Here is a 13,407-nt window from a genome sequence, read left to right as displayed (position 1 = left end):
CCATCTGGTACCCAACCCCTTTGACCCCCAATTGCCCAGGACAATTGTCTACAGCCACTCCCATACGCACATTAATATCAGTGCCATGGCTGGGAGGCGAGGATTCCGTAAGGGTGGCAAAGGTGGAAGAGCCACAAGTGGTGGCCGTGGTGGATCCGGTAGGGGACGTGGTCGTAACTTGCAGGGTGAGCCTGTCCCCCCATGTGTGGAGGACCAGTCAAGGGCACCCATCATCCCCCCCCCCCTCCCCCCCCTCCCCCCCTCCCGTTGAGGCTGAAGTGGCTGACACCATCCATGCTCAGCCCTTGTTGGACCAGCCCATTGTGGCACCAGACCTGGCTGACTCCATGGCTGACTTCCAGGTCAGCAGGGCTACGACACGTGTGCTGGTGCACGTTGATGCCATCATGCCACGTGGATCTGGGGCAGCAAGGTCATCTACTGCACCAAGGAGGCAGGGCGGAGTGGCTGCAGGGGCAGCTGCGGCTCCATCCACCCCAGCCCTCACACACCCAGCCAGGACAGTGTCGGTCCTAGTCCATGCTGCTGAGATTCCCCCTGACACCATCACACTCGAGCCAATGCCTGCACCAACTCCCATGCTGAGTGTGCAATCCCACACTCCTGATACAGAGTCCACCAGGGCTCCTGCCCCTAGTGTCCAGAGCGGCGCAGGACACTCAGGATCACCACCACCTTCCAAGCGGAAGAGGAAGAGTGCTCGTCCGGCACAGGCTGATGCCCCAGACACGGCTACACAGTCCGGCCCGTCCAGGAAGCCCAGCTTCACGGATGACGAACTGAATGCACTTGTCGAGTATGTGTCCGGACATGACAACGAGATGGTCATTGTTGCAGGATCCAAGACCACACCTGCACAACGCCAGGCACACTGGCAGACCGTTGCGGACATCGTAAGTGCCCTTGGAATCGTGAGGCGCACAGCCAATGATTGCTATAAGCGCTGGAATGACCTAAAGCGCAGGGCAAAGAGTAAGCTGGCCTCAAGTCATGCCGCAACTCTAGTGACTGGAGGTGGGTCTCCAGTAGTAGACATGGAACTCACTCCACATGAGTCAGTCGCTGGGACCTACGTCACGGAGGAACAGATCCAAGGCGTGGGAGATCTGGCTGATTACGAGGCATTGTCCGGTGAGTGCACATGCATGTGTGTGTCATACATGTGCATGGTGTGTGTGTGAGGGCTTCTGTTTGGGTGCCAGGAGAGAGTGTGTGCGCCTCATTCGTATGGGTCAGCCATGTGCTTCATGCAATACTACCGGCGCAGCTGCATTTGGCCATAGCAGTATCCCTTCTGCCAACAGTAGACATCTAGCACAACTGCACGCTTATTTTTCACTGTTCATTCAGTCAGTTTGTTTGCATTCCACCACTTTCACTAGGCATGTCGCTGTCCACTAGTCACATGTCTGACATGGGTATGGTAAAGGGGAGTGACTTTGTTACCTGGATATCATTTGTACACACATGTCCCTGTGCAATTTGACCATTACAGACTGGCAGCTCCAGGTGAAAAATCTGACCTGTTAGAATCAGAAAAGCTATTACATGCGGGAACTGGACTGAATGAATAGGTGCTGCCCTCCTCTCCATCTTCACTCAATAGCAATGGTACATGCCATCTGTGTGATGGCATGTGTGTTTCACCTGCCAATCACAGGCCAATGTATGATGCCACTGCCAGGCAGCATGCAGAAAATTTGTTCATCTTCCATCTTGGTGTCATCAGTGTGTGCCGTTTGCCTGCACTTCATACGCAGTGAGGGTGCATGCATGGGAGGGTTTTAGTCATGTGGGACATGTCAATCAAGTACTGGTTCTCTTGCTTCTCAGCCCTCAATGTGTGCCATGGTGCTAATGCCTGTTTCCATTACTTTGTTTTCATGTCTTTGCAGGGGAAGACGCACCTGATACTGCTGGGGTTGTGGAGATGGTGCAGACCCAGGAGGTGTCCCAGGGCCGACCAACCACCAGTGAGGGACGTGGTGTGGTGGTGGGGGAGAACCCACAAGTGCTGCAGGTCGTGCTCTCAAGGGGTGTCTCTGGCTGCACCTCCCCCGAGCTGTACTCAGGTGTTGATTCGGATGAGACCTACGTGCCGTCGCTGGTGAGTGTTCCAGGGAGGGATTCTGTTCTGTCTCACCCACCTGCACCAGGGTCAGTACCCTCCATGGGGATGTCAGTGTTGGCAGCTACGCCTTTGGTGGTTACGGATGCAGGGTCACACTCCGCGACATCTGATCCTGTTCCTGGGCCAGCAGATCAGAGGGGGAATGCAGTCCTGCAGCCTCAGGCAGTGCCGGCACAGCAAGGCGCAGTTCGCCTTGCCCCAGACAGGTGTGGTGCCCGCCGACGTGGTGGCCGTACGCCACCTGGCAATACCGCATGGGAGCAATCCATTTACGGTATGGCTACCCAACAGGCTGCATCATCCGAGATGATGGCTCAGGCCATGGATAGGGTGGCCACTTCCATTGTCCCCCCAGAAAGGCTGATGGAGCGACTAGAGCAGGCAACTGACTCCATCTGCCAGTCACACAGGGAGGACATGTTGGGGTCCAACAGGGACAGGCGGGCGGCACTGGCGACTCTGCAGGAGGCCATCTCCATTGAGTCCCAGGGCCACAGGGAAGCCCTGAGGCAGGAGCTCCTACACCTCAGGACGACTCTTGTTGAGCTTGAGGCTTCAACACACCAAAGGACAGAACAGCAGCTGGAGCGTCTCACCCGTACGCTCTCAGCTGAGATGCAGGCAACGAGGGCGGAGGTCCGGGCATCCCGTGAGTTGTTGCATGGGGACCTCCGCACACTCATCCTCCAGAACCAGACCTACCACACCCGCATGCTTGCAGCCATGGAGGAGCAGACTAGGGCCTTGCGTGGGCTGCCTCCCATAGTGCAACCACCTCCGGATGCAGCTGCACAGGGTGATAATAGCGACAGCAGTGACACTCCCACAATAGGGTAGCCGTGTGGGCCATGAGCCCATGGAGGTGTTTTATTTTCCCAGGATCCACGCAGGTGGGTTCTGGTGTGCATCCTGTCCTCGGACCTCCTGGGTGGCCTCCCCAACCCCCCCGGGCCCATCAATGGCCATTTTTGATTTTTTCTTATTTTTATTTTTATTTTGATTTCTTTTATTCCCAATTTTTTTGGGAGGATCTGTTGGCTCCGATCTGTTGGCTCCGATCTGTTGGCTCCGATCTGTTGGCTCCGATCTGTTGGCTCCAATCTGTTGGCTCCGATCTGTTGGCTTCCGTGGTTCCTGTGGGCATACGCTGCATTGTGGCTGGGCACATGCAGGCTTGTAATGTATTTGGTTCCGATGCTTGGGTTTGAGTCACACACACCCCTCCTGCTTCCCGTTTCCATGGGCTTGCAAAGGGTGTGCCCAAGTGACAGTGAATTACACAGTGACGTTGGACTCCCATGACCTGTGTGGCCAGTCTGTAGTCAATACTGTGTATACATTCCTAGTGCATATTGCTGTTGTGTTGTACACTGCATGTTGCATTGATGTGTAACTCATCTTCTGTGTCTACCTCCCAATTTGCAGGTCCCTTCCTCAAGTCCACACAAGGACCTCTAGTCTGGCGATGGGGACCATGTTGGCAGCAGTGCACCTACAACTCTACATGGCGCCAACACTGCACAGTTGGTAGTGGTGGGAGTGCAGGCATTTCCAGGTGGTGAGACTACTAATATGTTACATTTTTGATGTCATGTTAATGGTACTACGTGCTCAAGTATGTTGTTGGTCCGGCATTGCTGTGAGCATTTCAGGTGTTGCAGGTTTCTAATAGTGCCACTGTACATAGTGAGAGTGATGTCATGTTGTGGGGATCACTTTGTTTACCTGCAATTAGCATGACATGGCACGGTGTGTCATGTGGCAGTGCTGGGGTTGGGTTGGCTGACATGGCACTGTCCTCTTGTTGCATTTTGCAAGTGGGTATTCATTTGAGCTGCTTCAATGTGTAACTTCACAAAACTGCATTGGTGGTGTCTGTGTGGGTAGGGATGCACACATTGTGACACTTCCAGGTGAACAATCTCAGGCTGACATGGAATTCCCGGTTCATTCTCCAGACATTCAGGATCAGTGTCAGGTTGAGTCATCATTGATTGTCAGATGGAATGTGCCAGGGCAGTGTGCACTCCACAGGGGTGTGATTTCTATGTGAAGTAATTAGCCACTAGCTGTGTACGGGCTGCCTCCCCCCGTGCCCTTTCCCCTCCCATGCGCAGCGGCTGTGCATGTGGTTGGGGATGTGGGGCCACCACCATGTCCACGGCCAGGCCCCGGCGTGTTGCAACGTTGTGCAGGACACATGCTGCCACTATGATCCTGCACACTACTGGGGGAGCGTATAACAGCTGCCCGCCAGAACGGTCAAGGGAGCGAAAGCGTGACTTCAGCACTCCGAATGTGCGCTCCACTATGCCCCTGGTTGTAATGTGGGCTGTGTTAAATCTTACCTGGGGTGGCGTGGTGGGGTTCCGAATTGGCGTCATCATGTGGGGGCTGAGAGGGTAGGCACTGTCCCCTGTGGAGGTGGGGATTGGTATCATTGGTGAGGTTGTGACCTTGCTCAGTATCCAACATGCATGCATGTGCAGTGGCATACATACTCACCAAGCAGCCATGTATCGCCATGCCGCCCAGCTTCTAGGTCCCGGCTTAGGGTGGACATTCGGTAAATGAAGCTGTCGTGGGTGGAGCCGGGATAGTTGGCATATACTGAGGTGATGATTCCCTTGGCATTACATGCTACCTGCACGTTGATGGAATGCCAGTGCTTGCGGTTCCTATAGATGTGCTCAGATGCCCTGGGGGGACGTAGAGCCACATGGGTGCAGTCGATGGCACCTAGCACTTTAGGGAATCGTGCCACTGCGTAAAAATCCAGGGCGGCAGCATGCCTTTCTGCAGGTGTTCTGGGCAGGTATATGTGCCTGCGGACTGATGGGCGTGCAGTCATGATGTTCAAGACCTGGTGTAGGCAGCGTGACTGGGTGGCCTGTGACACCCCACCCACTATGGCACTTGTCCGCTGAAATGATCCAGTGGCTAAGAAGTGCAGTACATTGAGGACCTTCTCCAGGGGGCTGAGTGCTTGGGAGCACAGGGTGGGTGATGTGAGGTCATCCTCCCACTCAGTCACCAGGTCCAGTATGATGTGTGGTGGAAACCTGTACCTCCCATACACCTGGTCATCAGGCATCCCGAAAAGGCTGGTTCTGGGTGTGAATATTCTGGCCCTGACTATCCTCCTCCTCCTCCTTTGGTAGCCCACTGCCACTGCTGCTAGGAACGGTATGTTCATCCTGGCGTCTGAGCTTGTTATTGTTAAAGTCCGCAATTTATGCTTAGCGCGTGTTCTAGGCGAGCGTGTGACCCGCGCAGCCCTGGAATCCTGTTGCCAGTCCAATAGCGTGTGGAAATTCACACGCACCACGGGATACAGCGTGTGACCCGCGCAGCCCTGGAATCCTGTTGCCAGTCCAATAGCGTGTGGAAATTCACACGCACCACGGGATACAGCGTGTGACCCGCGCAGCCCTGGAATCCTGTTGCCAGTCCAATAGCGTGTGGAAATTCACACGCACCACGGGATACAGCGTGTGACCCGCGCAGCCCTGGAATCCTGTTGCCAGTCCAATAGCGTGTGGAAATTCACACGCACCACGGGATAGAGCGTGTGACCCGCGCAGCCCTGGAATCCTGTTGCCAGTCCAATAGCGTGTGGAAATTCACACGCACCACGGGATACAGCGTGTGACCCGCGCAGCCCTGGAATCCTGTTCCAAGTCCAATAGCGTGTGGAAATTCACACGCACCACGGGATACAGGTTCGCTGACGTACTTGCGTGTGTAAGTGGCCGCGCACCCATTAAATACACGTACATAGGCCAATCGCGTGTACGCGCACTTTTGTCCAATTACACGCGATGACACTCTGACGTGCAGTATCTCCACGTGTGCCCCGTCATCACGTCCTGAGTGGGGAACACCCGTGCGGGTCACGTCACAGACGCGCTTACGCGCTGAGGGACTCTGGTCCAATAGAATCGCGTATGCGTGCTGACGCGCTTACGCGCTAAGGGCCTTTCCTCGGATTTCACGCTGACGTGCAGGATTTTCACGTGCCAAATCACTCCGTATCAAGCTGGCCACGCGAAAACACACGGAAGCCCACGCTCCTGCCCAGAAGGCCGAGTTACTGCCCCCCAGTGCCCCGAGCAGCCTCCCACGTGCCATCTGCTGCTGCCTGCCTGCCTGCCTGCCTGCTGCCACCGTGCCCTGCCATTTGGTGCCTGCACATCAGCCATCTGCAGGGGTCCAGTTGCTGTGTCCACCCCTGCTGGAACTGAAGACTCCCGACTGGGATTACATCGCTCCACAGCCCAGCCCCAGGACCCAGTTGCCCACCCACACCTGCCTCTGGGGTTGCCATGTCGGGCACTTCCACATCTGGCACCAGTGGCAACCCCAGGCCAGAGGGGCAGAGGGGCACCAGCTTCACTGTCACCGAAGTTGGTGTCCTGGTGGAGCATGTCCTGGGGCAGTATGATGCCCTCTTTGGATCGTCCCGCGCCAGCAAGGAAGGACGGCAGAGGATCTGGGCCGACTGTGTGGTTGCCATCAACGCGGAGGGGGTGGCAACCCGCGACGTCCTGAAGATCAAGAAGCGCTGGGAGGACTTGAGGTCCAGGACCCTTGTGAAGGCCCGGCGCCTCGTGGAGGGGGGCCGGGGCCGCATGAGTACCATCCAGATGAGGGTCCTGGAACGCGTACGCCCAGCGCTCCACGCCCAGATCCTTGAGAGGGAGGCCCGTCTGGAGTTGAGCGGTAAGTGTCCATGCATTACTGTGTGAGACAGGGCATGTTGCGGTGTGCTGGTTCTATGATACTTGCCTGTATGTGTGCCATAGCCCATGTATGCATGTATGTGTGCAGGGACATCATGGTAATGCATGTGCGACCAGTGATGTGTGATGCACATGGTTGTTGCATGTGTTGAAATGCCGCATGGGGAGCCCTAATCAGATTATGAACATGAGAGCATGCCAGTCTCTGTACCTGAACATGGGTGGGGGTGAGGGATGGGTGCTGATGCCAGGTACATATATGGTAGCCATGTCTGTGTGCCTGACCTGCGTGTCTGTGACTTGTGCATGCCATGGATGCATGACACATGTGTGTGACAATGCAGAGATTCAGTAAAGCAGCAAAATTACCCTTGTATCCGCTGTGTTTGGTGTGTTTGGGGCCAGATGGATGTGACTGAGGTGATGTGTGTGCATGTGATGGGCATGAGCCATGATGCATGTGAGTTACATATCATTGAATGTTTCAAGAGTCCATTGGACATGCATGGAAATGTCCATGGCATGCACCATGCCTGTTACTGTGTGTGTTTTGCCTGGACTGGCCCATGTGTTGTGGAGGGACATGATGGAAGTGTACTTTGACAGTGGTGCTCATCTGCTATTGCTTCCTGTCTAGGGGACCATTGTACAGTGCCCTGATGCTTGTGTTCTTTGTCTCCCTCTACGCAGCGGCTAGTGAAGAAGAGGGCGGAGACGGCGCTGTGGAGCAAGGCGGCGGGGATGCCCCCACGGCTGCAGCGGAAGGGGTGGGTGAGCCCCCACAGGGGCCTGCTACGGTGGGAGACGGTGAGGAGCCATCCAGGTTGGTGGTTTGCACAGAGGAGGAGGAGGCCGCCACTGGGGCACACATGGGGCCTGGTGGGGGCATCCCTGCTGGTGCAAGTGGTGCAGTCCAGGGCCAGGGGCAGGAGGCAGCACAGGTCACCGTGGAGGGGCCTGTGCATGTCGCTGTCCCTGACCCTGTGAGTGCACCACCATGCACCAGCAGGGATGCCCCGTCCCAGGCCTGTCCGCAGGTAGAGGGGATGTCCATGTCACCTGACTCCCCTCCACCTGCGGACGTGGGAACCCCTGGCCGTGTGGAGAAGGTCCTGATTGGGGTCGCGTTGCGCACGGCTGCGATTCGTGATGCCGTGCGTGCTTCCCGGGAGGAGCACGCACGTCATCACGAAGTGCACCGTGCCGACGTGGCCCAATTGGGATCGGCCATGTTCGGGGGTTTCCTGCATGTGTTGGCCAATGTGGCGGCACTCTCCTCCTCTGTGCAGGCTATCCACCAGTCGTTCTCCTTGCCGTCTTCCAGCCCAGATGCCACCAGGGCCCCCTGTGGACCTGCCCCGACCAATGCAGCCAGCTCGGTGGGGATCCCATCCCTGCCACAGTCGGGAGTCAGAGATCCAGCAGGGGTGGACACCAGAGCAACTGGACCCCAGCAGATGGAGGATGTGACGGCATCATCGGGCAGGGCACGTGCACGACGGCGTCGGTGGTTTCCATCAGCCTGGATGCCGTCGTGCTGGCACAGGCAGTTGCGTCGGAGGCAGCAGCAGGCTCAACGTGGGAGGCATCATGGCTCGGGGCCATCAACATCAGGGGTGCAGGCATCGGCCGGAGGGCAGGAGAACCCTGGAATGGGAGTGGCTTCCGTGTGGGAGAGGTTGTGCCAGCGGATAGGTGCGGAGCGGCAGCGGGCAGAGGAGGAACGGCTCACGATGGTCAGGGCGGAGGACTCCATGCGGAGGGCCCTGAGGCGGGCTGAGTGCCTCGAGGGTCTTCGCAGGGAGTTTGAGCTTGACACTGCGTTATCCCTGCGGGACCTCGGGGCCAGGGAACATGCCCGCCTCCAAGCCATTGAGCAGGAGTTCGAGGATGCCCTGGCCCATGACAACAACCAGTGAGCCGTCCGAATAGCCCGCTGCCTTTGTATATAGTTGTATAGTTAGGGTTAGGTTTCCTTTGTTTTTTTGAATTTTTTTTGGCTTGCGATTGGACAATGCACCACTTTTTTGTATATAGTTCCCTTTTTAGTTAGTAGTCAGTTAGGTTTAATTTGGTAGGGCTCATGGACCCAGGATTATCTTCTTGATTGGCTTATTTTATTTTTTCATAATTTTTTCATGGACATTCATCTTGTTTAGTTTGATTTGCTTTGTGTTTTTTCTTATTTGCTGTTCAATACATATTATTTTTTTAATCTTCAATGTGTCGTATCATCTCATTGCTTTCAGGCATGTCATGTTGGGTGTTTTGTCATTCACTTGCAGCCATTGTGTGTGACAGACATGTGTTAAATTGCATTATTTACATTGGGGGTGTAACATGTAATTGCCTTTGATATGTGGGTGGGTGTGATAGTTGGTTGGGCCTTTTGGCAGGGGAGGATGGGCATTACGGACATGATTGGGGAATGTTGGGACCCAGGTGCAGGGGGGCATGGATTGGACATGGGTGGGGGCCTGCTGGCAGGTGCCCCACAGTGCTGGGGGGTGGGGGTGGTGAGAGACATGAGTGGGGCCCTGGTGGAGGGTGACCCTGGTGGCTGGGGTTTGGGGGTGGTGGGAGACATGAGTTGGACATGGGTGGGGGCCTGCTGGCAGGTGCCCCACAGTGCTGGGGGGTGGGGGTGGTGGGAGACATGAGTGGGGCCCTGGTGGAGGGTGACCCTGGTGGCTGGGGTTTGGGGGTGGTGGGAGACATGAGTTGGACATGGGTGGGGGCCTGCTGGCAGGTGCCCCACAGTGCTGGGGGGTGGGGGTGGTGGGAGACATGAGTGGGGCCCTGGTGGAGGGTGACCCTGGTGGCTGGGGTTTGGGGGTGGTGGGAGACATGAGTTGGACATGGGTGGGGGCCTGCTGGCAGGTGCCCCACAGTGCTGGGGGGTGGGGGTGGTGGGAGACATGAGTGGGGCCCTGGTGGAGGGTGACCCTGGTGGCTGGGGTTTGGGGGTGGTGGGAGACATGAGTTGGACATGGGTGGGGGCCTGCTGGCAGGTGCCCCACAGTGCTGGGGGGTGGGGGAGGTGGGAGACATGAGTGGGGCCCTGGTGGAGGGTGACCCTGGTGGCTGGGGTTTGGGGGTGGTGGGAGACATGAGTTGGACATGGGTGGGGGCCTGCTGGCAGGTGCCCCACAGTGCTGGGGGGTGGGGGTGCAAGGGGACATGTGTTGGTGTTCATTAGTTCAAGGAGACATGTGCCTTTGCTGGGGGGCATGCCCATGTTGGGTGGGCTGCCTGCGGGACATGACCAGGGATGCAGGGTAGTCCCCTGTGGTGTGGGCTGCCTGCAGGGGCCGTGGAGGGTGTACAGGGTACACCTGGGAGGAGCCACACTGTCAAATCACATGTGGAACTTCCCGCGCACCCCTGAAATACACGCGCCCAGCCTATTCGCGTGTGGAACTTCCCCGCACCCCTGAAATTCACGCGCCCAGGCTATTCGCGTGTGGAACTTCCCGCGCACCCCTGAAATACACGCGCCCAGGCTATTCGCGTGTGGAACTTCCCGCGCACCCCTGAAATACACGCGGCCAGGCTATTCGCGTGTGGAACTTCCCGCGCACCCCTGAAATACACGCGCCCAGGCTATTCGCGTGTGGAACTTCCCGCGCACCCCTGAAATACACGCGGCCAGGCTATTCGCGTGTGGAACTTGCCGCGCACCCCTGAAATACACGCGCCCAGGCTATTCGCGTGTGGAACTTCCCGCGAACCCCTGAAATACACGCGCCCAGGCTATTCGCGTGTGGAACTTCCCGCGAACCCCTGAAATACACGCGCCCAGGCTATTCGCGTGTGGAACTTCACGCGCACCCCTCAAATTCACGCGCCCAGGCTATTCGCGTGTGGAACTTCCCGCGCACCTCTGAAATACACGCGCCCAGGCTATTCGCGTGTGGAACTTCCCGCGAACCCCTGTAATACACGTAGCCCGCTCCCCCAGGCCCGATCGCGTGAGGAACTTCCCGCGCACCCCTCAAATTCACGCGCCCAGGCTATTCGCGTGTGAAACTTCACGCGAACCCCTGAAATATACGTAGCACGCTCCCCCAGGCCCGATCGCGTGTGGAACTTCACGCGAACCCCTGTAATACACGAAGCCCGCTCCCCCAGGCCCGATCGCGTGAGGAACTTCACACGAACCCCTGTAATACACGTAGCCCGCTCCCCCAGGCCCGATCGCGTGAGGAACTTCACGCGAACCCCTGTAATACACGTAGCCCGCTCCCCCAGGCCCGATCGCGTGAAGAACTTCCCGCGCACCCCTCAAATTCACGCGCCCAGGCTATTCGCGTGTGAAACTTCACGCGAACCCCTGAAATATACGTAGCACGCTCCCCCAGGCCCGATCGCGTGTGGAACTTCACGCGAACCCCTGTAATACACGAAGCCCGCTCCCCCAGGCCCGATCGCGTGAGGAACTTCCCGCGCACCCCTCAAATTCACGCGCCCAGGCTATTCGCGTGTGAAACTTCACGCGAACCCCTGAAATATACGTAGCACGCTCCCCCAGGCCCGATCGCGTGTGGAACTTCACGCGAACCCCTGTAATACACGAAGCCCGCTCCCCCAGGCCCGATCGCGTGAGGAACTTCACGCGAACCCCTGTAATACACGTAGCCCGCTCCCCCAGGCCCGATCGCGTGAGGAACTTCACGCGAACCCCTGTTATACACGTAGCCCGCTCCCCCAGGCCCGATCGCGTGAGGAACTTCACGCGAACCCCTGTAATACACGAAGCCCGCTCCCCCAGGCCCGATCGCGTGTGGAACTTCACGCGAACCCCTGTAATACACGTAGCCCGCTCCCCCAGGCCCGATCGCGTGAATAACTTCACGCGAACCCCTGTGATGCACGTACCCTGCAAATCGCGTGTGACACTTCCCGCGCACCCCGGTATACATGCACACGTATTTTTTGTCAGCGGGTGTCCGTGTTTGTGGGTACCCCTTTGCACGTCATTTTTCCTGGAGGGCCACAGTATGGGACATTCATCATGGCAGTATATAGGTGCTATTTGTTGGCGCACCTTTTGGCGCACATTTCTTACAGCCGCAGAGACGCTACCGCCTCCTTTCTTGTGGCGGTCGTGTTTGTGCCTGTGCGCTGGTTTGAGCGTGCGCTTTTTTCCCCTATTCTATTCCATGAATACGTGTTGTAGGCGAGTGTGTGGGCGTTCCGCGCACTTGTGCCCTGTACTTCCCCCGTGACGCCCACATTTTGGCAAGTTGTTCCCCATTCCGAGTGTTACGCCCGTGTTCCGCCTACTTTTATTGCGTGCGCCGCGCTATGTGCGATTTTCGCTGTGGCCTGTGCGATTTTCGCTGTGACCTGGCGCACGCTGTTAGATGGCCTGTGCGCTAACGTGCGCCGCGCACTTTTTATCGCACATCCGCTGGTTTTCTCGCGCACGGACTTCCATGAATCGACGTGCGCTGCTTTTCGTGCGATTTTCGCACGTTCACTGCGATTTTCGCTATTCCACTGCGATTCGCACGTTTTTGCCCACTTGCGCCGCGCTAATTATTCCATGAATCGGCCTCTTAATTGCTCCTACCCAATAAGTAATGCTCATTTCAAATACTACTTCATCATCTGACAGATGGTCTCTAAACATATCCTTGTCAGTGACATCAGTCAAATTATAACCTTCCCCAATGGCAATCACTGTACACCACTGTCTACCTTCATAATCAATTCCACCAAGCATAGCTAACTCTCCTCGCACTATAGCTGTTTTTAATTCTAAGGGAAAAACTCATCCCTCCTCTTCATCCATAGGTATCCTTGGCCTGAATAAAAATTCATCAGGTATCCTGACAGTTTTCTGCACTAAACCTGGTAGCCATGTTAACAAAATGCATACCCCATAATGGAAGACCTCTGGTTCTAACGGTACTCCTCGTGTGGCCATTTGCCCTGTGAATGCCATAATAAAGTCACTCATGTTTAAATAATGCATTCCTGAAGTCCAACACACTATACGTTCATCAGTGAACGAAATTGTCATGTTTAATTTTATCATTAAATCTAGACCTAATATATTAACAGCTGTCTGTCTCGAATACATTATAGAGACTGGCAATTTCTCAGAGAAAGGAACTCTACTTGTAGCTACTGTGAAACCTTGAACATTCATGGCATTCCCAGATAACGTGAATTTCCCCTCTCGTATACACGAGCGTGTTTCCCCTGTGTCTACTAAAATAAAAAGGATTTGCCCCCTATAGTGACGTCAACCCTCGGGTCCTCTTGAGGAATGGGAGTCACTGATAGAATTGAACACACCAAATTTTCCAGTGAGTTGTTGTATTGTGGGTACATGCTTATCCCTGTACCTGTGAAAGGATTCTCTCCCTTGACAGTGACACCCCCTACCCTAGGAGTAATTAACTGTCTCGTGTTTGGGCCCTGATGTATCTGCATGGGTGAATGCTGTGACTGCCCTTGCAGCCTATTCATTGTTATTCGTTGTGTTTGCAAATCTTCCTGCAC

This window comes from Ambystoma mexicanum, chromosome 4q (assembly GCF_040938575.1).
Source record: "Ambystoma mexicanum isolate Mex_15411 chromosome 4q, UKY_AmexF1_1, whole genome shotgun sequence".
In the NCBI taxonomy this organism is placed as follows: Eukaryota; Metazoa; Chordata; class Amphibia; order Caudata; family Ambystomatidae; genus Ambystoma; species Ambystoma mexicanum.
The sequence above is the reverse complement of the archived record's forward strand: the minus strand, read 5'-3'. Positions refer to the sequence as shown.